The sequence below is a fragment of the Manis pentadactyla genome, chromosome 5, assembly GCF_030020395.1.
Source record: "Manis pentadactyla isolate mManPen7 chromosome 5, mManPen7.hap1, whole genome shotgun sequence".
Taxonomy (NCBI): domain Eukaryota; kingdom Metazoa; phylum Chordata; class Mammalia; order Pholidota; family Manidae; genus Manis; species Manis pentadactyla.
In genome coordinates, this window is record NC_080023.1 from 58,634,089 (window position 1) to 58,650,466 (window position 16,378).

Consider the following 16,378-nt stretch of genomic DNA (forward strand, 5'->3'; position numbering starts at 1 on the left):
ACTGTCATTTCCCCATTGTATGTCCATGGCTCCTTTATTGAATATTAATTGACCATACATGTTTGGATTAATGTCTGGAGTCTCGAATCTGTTCCACTGGTCTGTGGCTCTGTTCTTGTGCCAGTACCAAATTGTCTTGATTACTATGGCTTTGTAGTAGAGCATGAAGTTGGGGAGTGAGATCCCCCCCTCCCCACTTATTCTTCTTTCTCAGGATTGCTTTGGCTATTCGGGGTCTTTGGTGTTTCCATATGAATTTTTGAACTATTTGTTCCAGTTCATTGAAGAATGTTGTTGGTAATTTGATAGGGATTGCATCAAATCTGTATATTGCTTTGGGCAGGATGGCCATTTTGACTATATTAATTCTTCCTAACCAAGAGCATGGGATGGGTTTCCATTTGTTAGTGTCCTCTTTAACTTCTCTTAAGAGTGTCTTATAGTTTTCAGGGTATAGATCTTTCACTTCTTTGGTTAGGTTTATTCCTAGGTATTTTATTCTTTTTGATGCAATTGTGAATGGAATTGTTTTCCTGATTTCTCTTTCTATTGGCTCATTGTTAGTGTATAGGAAAGCCACAGATTTCTCTGTGTTAATTTTGTATCCTGCAACCTTGCTGTATTCCAATATCAGTTCTGTATCCAGACCTCATTTGTTCTTCTTTTTCCAATTTTGATAACTGTGACATTAGAGTATTTATTTGGGTTGGTTCTTCCTTCTTTAAATATGCCTGGATTGCTATATACTTTCCTCTTAAGACTGCTTTCGCTGCATCCCACAGAAGTTGGGGCTTTGTGTTGTTGTTGTCATTTATGTCCATATATTGCTGGATCTCCATTTTAATGGGTTTTTTATGTACAATATCATGTCATCTGCAAATAGTGACAGTTTAACTTCTTTTTTACCAATCTGGATTCCTTGTATTTCTTTGTTTTGTCTAATTGCTGTGGCTAGGACCTCCAGTACTATGTTAAATAACAGTGGGGAGAGTGGGCATCCCTGTCTTGTTCCCGATCTCAGAGGAAAAGCTTTCAGCTTCTCACTGTTCAGTATGATGTTGGCTGTGGGTTTATAGTATATGGCCGTTATTATGTGGAGGTACTTGCCCTCTATACCCATTTTATTGAGAGTTTTTATCATGAATGGATGTTGAATTTTGTCGAATGCTTTTTCGGCATCTATGGAGATGATCATGTGGTTTATGTCTTTCTTTTTGTTGATGCAGTGGATGATGTTGATTGATTTTCGAATGTTGTACCATCCTTGCATCCCTGGGATGAATCCCACTTGGTCATGGTGTATGATCCTTTTGATATACTTTTGTATTCGGTTTGCTAATATTTTATTAAGTATTTTTGCATCTACATTCATCAGGGATATTGGTCTGTAATTTTCTTTTTTGGCGGGGTCTTTGCCTGGTTTTGGTATTAGGGTGATGTTGGCTTCTTAGAATGAGTTTGGGAGTATTCCGTCCTCTTCTATTTTTTGGAAAACTTAAAGGAGAATGGGTATTATCTCTTCTCTGTGTGTCTGATAAAATTCCGAGGTAAATCCATCCGGCCTGGGTGTTTTGTTCTTGGGTAGTTTTTTGATTACCGCTTCAATTTCTTTGCTGGTAATTGGTTTGTTTAGATTTTGTGTTTCTCCTTGGTCAGTCTTGGAAGGTTGTATTTTTCTAGGAAGTTGTGCATTTCTTCTAAGTTCTCCAGCTTCTTAGCATATAGGTTTTCATAGTAGTCTCCAATAATTCTTTGTATTTCTGTTGGGTCCGTCATGATGTTTCCTTTCTCATTTCTGATTCTGTTGATGTGTGTTGACTTTGACTCTCTTTTTCTCTTAATAAGTCTGGCTAGAGGCTTATCTACTTTGTTTATTTTCTCAAAGAACCAGCTCTTGGTTTCATTGATTTTTTCTATTGTTTTATTCTTCTCAGTTTTGTTGATTTCTTCTCTGATCTTTATTATGTCCCTCTTTCTGCTGACTTTAGGCCTCATTTGTTCTTCCTTTTCCAATTTTAATACCTGTGATGTTAGAGTATTTATTTGGGTTTGTTCTTCCTTCTTTAAATATGCCTGGATTACTATATACTTTCCTCTTAAGACTGCTTTCGCTGCGTCCCACAGAAGTTGGGGCTTTTTGTTGTTGTTGTCATTTATTTCCATATATTGCTGGATCTCCATTTTAATTTGGTCATTGATCCATTGACTATTTAGAAGCGTGTTGTTAAGCCTCCATGTGTTTGTGAGCCTTTTTGCTTTCTTGGTACAATTTATTTCTAGTTTTATACCTTTGTGGTCTAAAAAGTTGGTTGGTAGGATTTCAATCTTTTTGAATTTACTGAGGCTCTTTTTATGGCCTAGTATGTGGTCTATTCTGGAGAATGTTCCATGTGCACTTGAGAAGAATGTGTATCCTGTTGCTTTTGGGTGTAGAGTTCTATAGATGTCTATTAGGTCCATCTGTTCTAGTGTGTTGTTCAGTGCCTCTGTGTCCTTACTTATTTTCTGTCTGGTGGATCTGTCCTTTGGAGTGAATGGTGTGTTAAAGTCTCCTAAAATGAATGCATTGCATTCTATTTCCTCCTTTAGTTCTGTTAATATTTGTTTCACATATGCTGGTGCTTCTGTATTGGGTGCATATATATTTATAATGGTTATATCCTCTTGTTGGACTGAGCCCTTTATCATTATGTAATATCCTTCTTTATCTCTTGTTACTTTCTTCGTTTTGAAGTCTATTTTGTTTGATACTAGTATTGCAACTCCTGCCTTTTTCTCCTTATTGTTTGCATGAAATATCTTTTTTCCATCCCTTGACTTTTAGTCTGTGCATGTCTTTGGGTTTGAGGTGAGTCTCTTGTAAGCAGCATATAGATGGGTCTTGTTTTTTATCCATTCAGTGACTCTATGTCTTTTGATTGGTGCATTCAGTCTATTTACATTTAGGGTGATTATTGATAGGTATGTACTTATTGTCATTTCAGGCTTTAGATTCGTGGTTACCAAAGGTTCCAGGTTACTTTCCTTACTATCTAAGCATCTAACTTAACTCACTTAGTATGCTGTTACAAACACAATCTAAAGGTTCTTTTCTATTTCTCCTCCTTTTTCTTCCTCCTTCATTCTTTATATATTAGGTGTCAGATTCTATGCTTTTCCTCTATCCCTTGATTGGCTTTGGGGATAGTCAGTTTAATTTTGCATTTGTCTCGCAATCAGCTGCTCCACCCTCCCTACCATGATTTTACTACCTCTGGTGTCCAACCATCGGAACACTTCCATCTATAGCAGTCCCTCCAAAATAGACAGCAGAGATGGTTTGTGGGAGGTAAACTCTCTCAGCTTTTGCTTATCTGAAAATTGTTTAATCCCTCCTTGAAATTTAAATGATAATCTCACCGGATAAAGTAATCTTGGTTCCAGGCCCTTCTGCTTCATGGCATTAAATACATCATGTCACTCCCTTCTGTCCTTTAAGGTTTCTGCTGAGAAGTCTGTTGTTAGTCTGATGGGCTTTCCTTTGTATGTGATCTTATTTCTGCCTCTGGCTGCTTTTAACAGTCTGTCCTTATCTTTGTTCTTCCCCATTTTAATTACTATGTGTCTTGCTGTTGTCTTCCTTGGGTCCCTTGTGTAGGGTGATCTGAGGATCTCCATGGCCTGAGAGACTATCTCCTTCCCCAGACTGGGGAAGTTTTCAGCAACTACCTCCTCGAAGACACTTTCTATCCCTTTTTCTCTCTCTTCTTCTTCTGGTATCCCTATAATGTGAATATTGTTCCGCTTGGATTGGTCACACAGTTCTCTCAATATTCTTTCATTTTTAGAGATCCTTTTTTCTCTCTGTGCCTCAGTTTCTTTGTATTCCTCTTCTCCAGTTTCTGTTTCATTTATTGTCTCCTCCATCGTATCCAACCTGCTTTTAATACCGTTCATTGTGTTCTTTAATGATTGGATCTCAGACCTAAATTCATTCCTGAGTTCTTGGATGTCTTTCCGTACCTCCATTAGGATGTTGATTATTTTTATTTTGAACTCCCTTTCAGGAAGAGTCACGAGGTCCATATCATTTAAATCTTTCTCGGGAGTTGTAGTAACAATTTTACTCTGGTCAAGGTTCCCTTGGCATTTCATATGTCTGTATATGGCGCCCTCTAGTGTCCAGAAGCTCTATTCTGGAGCTGCTGAGCCCCTGAAGCAATATCGGGGGTTGCAGGGGAGCGGTACTGGGTGTAGGAAAGAGCTGTTCCCCGCGTCCTGGCTCCTGTGCCTATCTCCACTGCCTGAGCCAGTGGGCCAGGCACACAGGTATAAGTTTTTGTCCCAGAGCAGCCAGATATGGATCCCTGCTTTGCACAAGCAGCCGGAATCCCAATCTTCCCAGGAACTCTGCCTGTATTAACTTTCCAACCCTGTAGTCATGCGAGTCTCATGTAAGTAACATGAAATGTAGGTTCGTTCTCCCAGAGCAGATCTCCGGAGCTAGGTATTCAGCAGTCCCAGGCCCACTCCCTCCCTGCTCCGTTTCTCTTCCTCCCACCGGGTGGGGGAAGGGCTCGGGTCCCGCGGAGCCACAGCTCTGGTACGTTACCCCGTTCGCTGAGTTCTGCTCTTTTCTCCAGGTGTGTGCAGTCTGACACCGTCCTCTTTCCTGTTGCTCTCTCAGGATTAGTTGCGCCAATTAAATTTTCTAATTGTATCCAGTTTTAGGAGGGAGCCTCTGTCTCTCCTCTCACGCCACCATCTTTTCTGTTTCTTTCTTTAGAAGAAAAACCCCCACCATCAGGAAAGTGGATCTATAAAGAGTGCAAAGAACTTTTTTCCTGAAACTATTTATGCCTAAGTTGCTGACATTACACCTTAGCACCCCGGAATACTTTACTGTGTGCTTCCAAAAGAAGGACATAAACAAATATAACCCTCCAGTCATGAAATTAACACTGATACCTTACTACCGTTTCATTCTCAGAGCACATTTAAGTAACAACCTTTATACTTAAAAAGACAGTTCAAAATCACGTGCGGCATTCAGTTGTCATGTTTCTTTACTCTCCCCCTACATCTGGAGCAGCTGTCTTTCCTTGACTAACAGTCCTGACACTCTTGGGCATCATAGGCCAAGGATTTTAGAGAATGCCCTTTTCTCTTTGGGTTTGTCTAACATTTCCTTACCTTTAGATTCATGTTATGTATCTCTGGCAGAAACATCACAAAAGTGGCGCTGCGTTCATTTTTTTGCATGTTAGCCGGTGTGGGGCCATTTCCTGTTGTCCTGTTGCTGGCGGTGTTTACTTTAATCACTTTGATAAGGTGGTGTCTGCCTGAGTCGGCCACTGTGAAGTTACTCTTTTAACCTGTGTAGCATTTTTTCACTGGAAGGTATTTTGAGACCATGTAAAATCCCCTTTCTCACAGTTTCAATATTTTTGTTTAATTGCTTTTTTTAACATGCACTCATGATTTCCAATTTTATTTTGTTTCTTTAAAGACTATTTTTTTTTAGAACATGGCTTGACCTAGCCTACTTTAAACCTGCTCAGATCATTAGCCTACAGTTGGGCAAAATCATCTAACACAAAGTCTGTATTATAATAAATTTAGATTCACAGCAAAATTGAGAAGAAGTTACAGAGATTGCCCATAGGCCTCCTGCTCACGTACGTATAGCCTTCTCCACTATCAACATCCTTAACAGAATGGTATATTTATCATTATTATATTTAACTTAATTGATTACAATGTCTCTAGAAACTGAGGTCTGAGTGCTAGGTATGCATAATTGTTTTTGCTGTTAATCATGTCCTCTCAATGCACAGAGCTGGGAAATATATGTACACATGCTCATGTGCGTGCGTGCGCGCGCACACACACACACACACACACTTACATCTATATTTATGTCTCTGTCATATACATAATTTTAAAAAGCCCTGAGTTTACACTAAAGCCTTCAATTCCAATCAACACCACAAGGTTCTTTTCCATATTTGTAACTCCATTCTCTGACAGTGAAAAACCCACACCATTGCCCTTAATATAGTTATTAAGTTTTCATCTGCATGTAGGTCACTTACTCCCCCCACTGATCTTGCCCCTTCCCTCCCCAGGATGTTCTCCTCTCCTTACTCCATTCAGGTTTTTAGTACTCATGCTAGGCTGCTGTCATATCTCCTTCCCCTGTATGGGTAGTCTTCACTCCATCTGGGCTCTTACACCCCACACTGGGCCTCTGTCCCACACAGAAACCTTCCTCACCCCTCTTGGGCTCTGGTACCTTGTACTGAATCACCCCCACACCCAGGCATCCCCCTCACCCAGCTTGGGCTCCAATTTCCCCCACCAGGCCACCCTTCCCACGCAGATATCCTTCTCTGTCTGCTTGGGCCTTGACACCCTCTGTCAGCCCCTCATGAGTGTCTTCCTTACCCTCTTTGGCTGTGACATTCTGCCATGGCTATATGTCTGTGCATATGCTCAGGCTCCAGCACCTTATGCCAGGCTACCCCCGCATGGATGTCTTCTCACCCTGGGGTAGTGCTGCCGTCCCACATCTCACTCTGATCATGCTCCAAAACCCAGCTCTGGGCCCCTGTGGCTCTGCACGCCGAGGCCGAAACCCACCACGCTCAGCCACACCTCGGTGTCTATGGCTGACATGTCCAGGAAAGTAAGTGAAGGGAAGAGGAAGGAGGCTGTTGGTTTATTTTTAATTAGGAATTATTTCCTTTTTTCTTTTGTTATCTGTGTGTTTTACTATCTGGCATTTTTGTTTTTCTGTGGTAGAATCTAGAGACCTACCATTCTAAGGCACAGGAGGTTACCTGGAATATTTTATTTTTGTTAGATCAAAACTACCACTGGCTATGCCTTAATCAGATTAGATTCAACACAGGCCTTTTTCAATCTGGACCCACCCTATTTGTTTGCCTCCTTTCCGTGTACTTTCTGCCATGTAACTTAGCAGTTCTACTCCTTTTAGCTGACCGCAAATATGCTGTGCACTTTCACACTCTTGCCTCTGCTCTCCCTTCTTCCTGGTGTGCCCTCACCTCCTTTTCTAGCTGGAAACCTCTGAGTCATTCTTTAAGATGCCGATCAAATGGCACTTCTTGGTGAAGTCTTTCCCAAGAGCCCATTGCGGAGTAGGTCCTTCCTGCCTCTATAGACAGTATTTAGAGCACATGCTATTAAACTTCTGCCACTGACTGCCTGTGTGACCTTGGACAAATTGTTTACCCTTCCTGAATTTCAGTTTCCTTGGCTGCAAAGTAATGATAATACTATAACTGGATCAACCTCCTGGAGTTGTTATAAAGGTGAATTGTGATAATGTATAACCTATCACAAATTGTCAAAATGCTAATTATTGCTATTATGATAATTATCTGCTTATATGTCTCCCACAAAAGATCATGTGCTCTTAGATTCAGTCCCAGTACTTAATCCAACATCCAAAACATGCAATAAACATTTTTTGAAGGAGTTTATTCATTTTGAAAATTTGTAAAAGTGTGTATTCTCTCCCAGGCATGTGTTATGCAATACTGTGACTAAAATAAGGATACTGTCTGACCTTGTGGGATCCATAGCCTAATTGGAAATAGGGAATTTAGCAAATAATTGTAAAAATGAATAAATAAATAAATGAAAATTGTGATAAGCCTTAAGAAGGATAAGTATAAGATCAGTAAAAGAATAAAGTGGGTGCTAATTTAGAGAAGGTGGTAGAAAAAAGTGATATTTGCCTGACACATGAAATCTGAGTAGAAATTAAACAAGTGAGAAGTGCACAAAAGATGAACAACATGAGTGAAAATGTGAGGCAAGAAGGAACTTGGCTCCATTAAACCCGGTTTCCAGATGCAAGGAAAGAGCATGAAAGGTAGGGCGAGCGTGAGATGAGGTTTAGGAGGTGGTCTGAGGCCATGCCAAATCAAATTTAGGGAATTTTGTGGATTATGAAATCTGTAATGGAAAGCCCTTGAACTTTTCAGTTGGAAGTATGACATGATCCTGGTTTCCCCCACAAAATACAGATCTTCCTGAACTTCTGATGGTGTTATCTCCCCATAAATTGATCATGTTTGAGAATATCATTAGTCAGAGATGCATTTAATACACCTCATCTACTGAATATCATGGCTTAACCTAGCCTACTTTAAACCTGCTCAGATCATTAGCCTACAGTTGGGCAAAATCATCTAACACAAAGTCTGTATTATAATAAATTACTGATTACTTCATGTAATTTATTGAATCCCGTACTGAAAGTGAAAAGCAGAATGGTTGTGTGGGTGCAGAATGGTTGTGAGCTTGTTGCTGACCCTTGTGACCCTGTGCCTGACTATGCTCTGAGGCTGTCTGCCGCTGCCCTGCACCATGAGAGAGCATCTTACTATGCACATTGCTAACCTAGGAAAAGATCAAAACTCAAAACTGGAACTTTGGTTTCTACTGAATGCATATCACTTTCACACCATTGTAAAGTCTAAAAACCAAAAGTCGAATCATTGAAAGTAGGGATTGTCTGTACCCTGGGGTGAACCTATAGCAGGGGCCCCATCAGGAGGAAATGGAATCCCAGGGAGGAGTAGACTAGGTGGGAGCAGTAGAGACAGAGAGAAGGTGGAGAGATTGGAAGTGCATTTGGGAGATAGCCTAGACAGGCCCGGGGATGGTTTGAATGCAGTTGGTATGCGGTGGTGGTGGTGGAAACTGGGGAGGGGCAGTTTTTTGAGAGTTTTTTGAGAGAAGGGAAAGATGTCAGTTTTGGACGTATTAAGTGTGTTTGAGATGACTGCAAGATGTCTAAGAGGAAGTGTCAGGTACACTGTTGATTAGATGTCTGGAGTTCAGAGGAGAATCTAAGCTCAGTATACAAAGGAGTAAACTCAAAAATCAGAAAAACAATTGATATTAACCAGTAGTCTTTACATTTTAGAGACAAAATTCCGAAGGTCCCCAGAAATTCAGAAAGGTTGAATCATGGTATGGTATTTGTATGAGGGACACATTTCTCTTTGTTACAGTGGAGTTTTGTTAGACTCTGCACTTTACTATATATATGCCTTGACTTAAGTTAAAAACAAGTAAACAAAAAAAATTAGTTTCTCTTTTTAAACTGCATATATTTTAATTTTTTTAATTAATTAAAACAATAATTAAAAAAACAATTGTCTCTAATTCAGTAAATATAATAAGCTATATCGGTTATTTTTTAGAGTCTAGAAGTTAAGAAACTTTCTACCTGCCAATTACTGATCACTTGCTGTCTCCTTTCTCTACTGAATGAAGTTTGCAGCTGATGTAGAGTTTATAAAATAAATTCTAAAGTTTTCCCTATAAGCTATTCTATTCCCCACTGGGCTATGGCCTTCGTGAAGGCCATGATTACATCACCTTATAGGATTTGGCACTTCTCAGTGCCTGACTAGAGTCTCATAATGAATATATTTGGTACACGACTAGACCAATAGGAAAAATCCTTAGTTCTACAGTTGGACAAATAGTTTACTATTAAATGTATTTTAAAACTAGTCTTCAATGCTAAAAAAAATAGAACTGAATGGTTATATGTAGAGGATTTGGTTGGATAGTTAAGAAAGAAATCGACCAGCTGAAAACCTATAAAAATTAACAGTTAAAAAATGCTGAAAGATTATTTTATAGTCACATTAGTAATCATAGAAAGCATAATGAAAAATAGAGTTACGTTCACATCAGTAACAGAATCATTGAATTCTTAACAATAATATAAAATAGAAATTATTGAATTTATACACAGAAAACTGCAAAACTGAGACATTAAAAAAGTCTAGTAAATGAAGAAATATACCATGATTCTGGATGGGAAAACTAAATATTGTAAAAATGTTAGTTATCTACTAATTTGTTATGGGCTTAATAAAAATTTCAACTTCTTTTAAATTTTGATGAAGGGATTCTAAAATTACTGTAAAAAAATGAATGGGTAGGTTGGAGCCAAGATGGTGGCGTGAGTAGAGCAGTGGAAATCTCCTCCCAAAACTACATATATTTTTGAAAATACAAAAAATACCACTCTTCCTAAAAGAGATACCAGAAGACACAGGACAACAGCCAGACTACATCCACACCTGTGAGAACCCAGTGCCTCGCGAAGGGGGTAAGACACAAGCTGCAGCCCAGCGGGACCCGAGCGCCCCTCACCCCAGCTCCGGGCGGGAGGAGAGGAGTCGGAGCGGGGAGGGAGAGGGAGCCCAGGACTGCTAAATAGCCAGCCCCAGCTATCCGCACTGGAGCACAGACAGTGCGTGCATGGGGTGCTGGAAACTAGGGAAACAGGACAATAAAACCTGTGAGCTGGTCCCCGCAGCCAGGACCCCTGGGACAAAGAAAAGCGAGTTCTTTTTGAAAGTCTTAAAGGGACAGGGACCCCACAGCTGGACAGAAGCATCCCAGGACACTTAGCCCAGCAGCTGGGAACCCTGGGGAACTCTAGGCACTCTAACCCCCTGGGCAGCAGGGCAGCTTGGAGGCCCTTCACAGATATAAACAGCCTCCCGGCCATTTCCCCTCCAATGCGGCTCCGCCATATAGGAGTAGCAGCCCGAGGCAGGCCACGCCCACAGCAAATGCTGAGCTAAACTCCATAGCGGCCGGGAAAGAATCAGAAGCCTCGTCTGCACGCAGCTGCCCAGCACAAGCTGCTAGAGGTCGCTGTTCTCCAAGGAGAGGAAGGACACAAACCAACAAGAAGGGATGTTTTCCCAGCCATCACTTGCGACAGCTCCGCAAACTATCTCTATCTCCATGAAAAGGCAGAAAAATTTGATACAGAGCAAAATCACAACCCTTGAGAAGGAGATAGACCTAACCAGTCTTCCTGAAAAAGAATTCAAAACAAAAATCATAAACATGCTGATGGAACTGCAGAGAAATATACAAGAGCTAAGGGATGATGTCTGGAGGGAGATTACAGAAGTGAAACAATCTCTGGAAGCATTTATAAGCAGAATGGATAAGATACAGGAGGCCATTGATGGAATAGAAACCAGAGAACAGGAACGCATAGAAGCTGATGCAGAGAGGGATAAAAGGATCTCCAGGAATAAAACAATACTAAGAGAACTGTGTGACCAATCCAAAAGGAACAGTATCTGCATTATAGGGGTACCAGAAGAAGAAGAAGAGAGAGAAAGGGATAGAAAGTGTCATTGAAGAAATAATTGCTGAAAACTTCCCCAAACTGGGGGAGGAAATAGTTGCTCAGACTACAGAAGCACACAGAAACCCCAACAGAAGGGACTCAAAGAGGACAACACCAAGACACATAATAATTAAAATGGCAAAGATCAAGGACAAGGACAGAGTATTAAAGGCAGCCAAAGAGAGAAAAAAGGTCACTTACAAAGGAAAACCCATCAGGCTATCATCAGACTTCTCAACAGAAACCTTACAGGCCAGAAGAGAATGGCATGATATATTTAATGCAATGAAACAGAAGGGCCTTGAACCAAGGATACTGTATCCAGCACGATTATCATTTAAATATGAAGGAGGGATTAAACAATTCCCAGACAAGCAAAAGTTGAGGGAATTTGCCTCCCACAAACCACCTCTACAGGGTATTTTAGAGGGACTGCTCTAGATGGGAGCACTCCTAAAAAGAGCACAGAACAAAACGCCCAGCATATGAAGAATGGAGGAGGAGGAATAAGAAGAGAGAGAAATAACCATCAGACTATGTTTATAATAGCTAAATAAGCAAGTTAAGTTACACAGTAAGGTAGTAAAGAAGCTAATCTTGAACCTTTGGTAACCACTAATCTAAAGCCTGCAATGGCAATAAGTATATATCTTTCAATAATCACCCTAAATGTAAATGGACTGAATGCACCAATTAAAAGACACAGAGTAATAGAGTATATAAAAAAGCAAGACCCATCTATATGCTGCTTACAAGAGACTCACCTCAAACCCAAAGACATGCACGAATTAAAAGTCAAGGGATGGAAAAAGATATTTCATGCAAATAACAGGGAGAAAAAAGCAGGTGTTGCAATACTAGTATCAGACAAAATAGACTTCAAAACAAAGAAAGTAACAAGAGATAAAGAAGGACACTACATAATGATAAAGGGCTCTGTCCAACAAGAGGATATAACCATTATAAACATATATGCACCCAACACAGGAGCACCAATATATGTGAAACAAATACTAACAGAATTAAAGGAGGAAATAGAATGTAATGAATTCATTATGGGAGACTTGAACACACCACTCACTCCAAAGGACAGATCCACTGGACAGAAAATAAGTAAGGACACAGAGTGAGAAAATAAGTAACGACACAATAGAACAGATGGACCTAATAGACCTCTATAGAAGCAATAGGATACGCATTCTTCTCAAGTTCACATGGAACATTCTCCAGAAGAGACCACATACTAGGCCACAAAAAGAGCCTCAGTAAATTCAAAAAGATTGAAACCCTACCAACCAACTTTTCAGACCACAAAGGTATAAAACTAGAAATAAATTGTACCAAGAAAGCAAAAAGGCTCACAAACACATGGAGGCTTAACAACATGCTCCTAAATAATAAATGGATCAACGACCAAATTAAAATGGAGATCCAGCAATATATGGAAATAAATGACAACAACAACACAAAGCCCCAACTGCTGTGGGATGCAGCAAAAGCAGTCTTAAGAGGAAAGTATATAGTAATCCAGGCATATTTAAAGAAGGAAGAACAATCCCAAATGAATAGTCTAATGTCACAATTATCAAAATTGGAAAAAGAAGAACAAATGAGGCCTAAGGTCAGCAGACAGAGGGGCATAATAAAGATCAGAGAAGAAATAAATAAAATTGACAAGAATAAAACAATAGAAAAAATCAATGAAACCAAGAGGTGGTTCTTTGAGAAAATAAACAAAATAGATAAGCCTCTAGCCAGACTTATTAAGAGAAAAAGAGAGTCAACACACATCAACAGAATCAGAAACGAGAAAGGAAAAATTACGACGGACCCCACAGAAATACAAAGAATTATTAGAAAATACTATGAAAACCTGTATGCTAACAAGCTGGAAAACCTAGGCGAAATGGACAACCTCCTAGAAAAATACAAACTTCCAAGACTGACCAAGGAAGAAACACAAAATCTAAACAGAACAATTACCAGCAACGAAATTGAAGCGGTAATAAAAAAACTACCCCCCCGGTCCAGATGGATTTACCTCAGAATTTTATCAGACATACAGAGAAGATATAACACCCAGTCTCCTTAACGTTTTCCAAAAAATGGAAGAGGAGGGAATACTCCCAAACTCATTCTTTGAAGCCAACATCATCCTAATACCAAAACCAGGAAAAGACCCCACCAAAAAAGAAAACTACAGACCAATATCTCTGATGAACGTAGATGCAAAAATACTCAACAAAATATTAGCAAACTGAATTCAAATATACATCAAGAGGATCATACACCATGACCAAGTGGGATTCATCCCAGGGATGCAAGGATGGTACAATATTCGAAAATCCATCATCATCTACCACATCAACAAAAAGAAGGACAAAAACTACATTGTCATCTCCATAGATGCTGGAAAAGCATTCGACAAAATTCAACATCCATTCATGATAAAAATTCTCTACAAAATGGGCATAGAGGGCAAGTACCTCGACATAATAAAGGCCATATATGAGAAACCCACAGCTAACATCATACTGAACAGCAAGAGGTTGAAAGCTTTTCCTCTGAGATCGGGAACAAGACAGGGATGCCCACTCTCCCCACTGTTGTTCAACATAGTACTGGAGTCCTAGCCACAGCAATTAGACAAAAAAAGAAATACAAGGAATCTAGATTGGTAAAGAAGAAGTTAAACTGTCACTATTTGCAGATGACATGATATTGTACATAAAAAACCCTAAAGACTCCACCCCAAAACTACTAGAACTAATATCTGAATTCAGCAAAGTTGCAGGATACAAAATTAACACACAGAAATCTGTGGCTTTCCTATACACTAACAATGAACTAATAGAAAGAGAAATCAGGAAAACAATTCCATTCACAATAGCATCAGAAAGAATAAAATACCTAGGAATAAACCTAACCAAGGAAGTGAAAGACCTATACCCTGAAAACTACAAGACACTCTTAAGAGAAATTAAAGAGGACACTAACAAATGGAAACTCATGTCATGCTCCTGGCTAGGAAGAATTAATATTGTCAAAATGGCCATCCTGCCCAAAACAATATACAGATTCGATGCAATCCCTATCAAATTACCAAAAGCATTTTTCAATGAACTGGAATAAATAGTTCAAAAATTCATATGGGAACACCCAAGAACCCGAATAGCTAGAGCAATCCTGAGAAGGAAAAATAAAGTGGGGGGGATCTCGCTCCCCAACTTCATGCTCTACTACAAAGCCACAGTAATCAAGAAAATTTGGTACTGGCACAAGAACAGAGCCACAGACCAATGGAACAGAATAGACTCCAAACATTAACCCAAACATATATGGTCAATTAATATATGATAAAGGAGCCATGGACATACAATGGGGAAATGACCATCTCTTCAACAGATGATGCTGGCAAAACTGGACAGCTACATGTAACAGAATGAAACTGGATCACTGTCTAACCCCATACACAAAAGTAAATTCGAAATGGATCAAAGACTTGAACGTAAGTCATGAAACCATAAAACTCTTAGAAAAAAACATAGGCAAAAATCTCTTAGACATAAACATGAGTGACCTCTTCTTGAACATATCTCCCCGGGCAAGGGAAACAAAAGCAAAAATGAACAAGTGGGACTATATCAAGCTGAAAAGCTTCTGTACAGCAAAGGACACCATCAATAGAACAAAAGGTAACCTACAGTATTGGAGAATATATTCATAAATGACAGATCCGATAAAGGGTTGACATCCAAAATATATAAGAGCTCACACACCTCAACAAACAAAAAGCAAATAATCCAATTAAAAAATGGGCAGAGGAGCTGAATAGACAGTTCTCTAAAGAAGAAATTCAGATTGCCAACAGACACATGAAAAGATGCTCCACATCGCTTGTCATCAGAGAAATGCAAATTAAAACCACAATGAGATATCACCTCACACCAGTAAGGATGGCCATCATTGAAAAGAGAAACAACAACAAATATTGGTGAGGTTGCAGAGAAAGGGGAACCCTCCTACACTGCTGGTGGGAATGTAAATTAGTTCAACCATTGTGGAAAGCAGTATGGAGGTTCCTCAAAAAACTCAAAATAGAAATACCGTTTGACCCAGGAATTCCACTCCTAGGAATTTACCCTAAGAATGCAACACTCCAGTTTGAAAAAGACATATGCACCCCTATGTTTACCGCTGCACTATTTACAATAGCCTAGATATGGAAGCAACCTAAATGTCCATCAGTAGATGAATGGATAAAGAAGATGTGGTACATATACACAATGGAATATTACTCAGCCATTAGAAAAAAAACAGATCTTACCATTTGCAACAACATGGATGGAGCTAGAGGGTATTATGCTCAGTGAAATAAGCCAGGCGGAGAAAGACAAGTACCAAATGATTTCACTCATATGTGAAGTATAAGAACAAAGGAAAACTGAAGAAACAAAACAGCAGCAGAATCACAGAACCCAAGAATGGACTAATAGTTACCAAAGGGAAAGGAACTGGGGAGGATGGGTGGAAAGGGAGGGACAAGGGCGGGGAAAAAGAAAGGGGGCATTACAATTAGCATGTATAGTGTGTGTGGGGGCACGTGGAGGGATGTGCAACACAGAGAAGACAAGTAGTGATTTTACAGCATTTTACTAAGCTGATGGACAGTGACTCTGAAGGGGTATGTGGGGGGGACTTGGTGAAGGGGGAGCCTAGTAATCACAATGTTCTTCATGTAATTGTAGATCAATGATACCAAACTAAAAAAAAAAAAAATCAATGAGTGAGAATTACTTAAAAATTAGGAAAAAATACTATATGTAAAATTTATCAAACATTAGAAAACATTATAAAATTAAAATAATCAACAAAGTGATAATGATAGAAAATAGTCCAGGAGATTCAAGAGACATAAAAATGTAATTATCGTTAAGTCAGAAACTGTGGAGGCTCTCAAATGTTACTCTTCTTGCACAATTATATAATGAGAGAGAGAAACATCTGCAGATACTTGGCCAGAAATCAGAGCTTTATTTTACTCACAGCTGAAACTGTTCCCAGACAAGCGCCTCCATGCCTAAAACTGCAGATGACATGATGAGAGGTGGATGGATAATCCTACACGTGTTGTGATACTGCATTGTAGGCAAGGACCTGGAACTATGAATTTCTTCACTTAAATAGAAG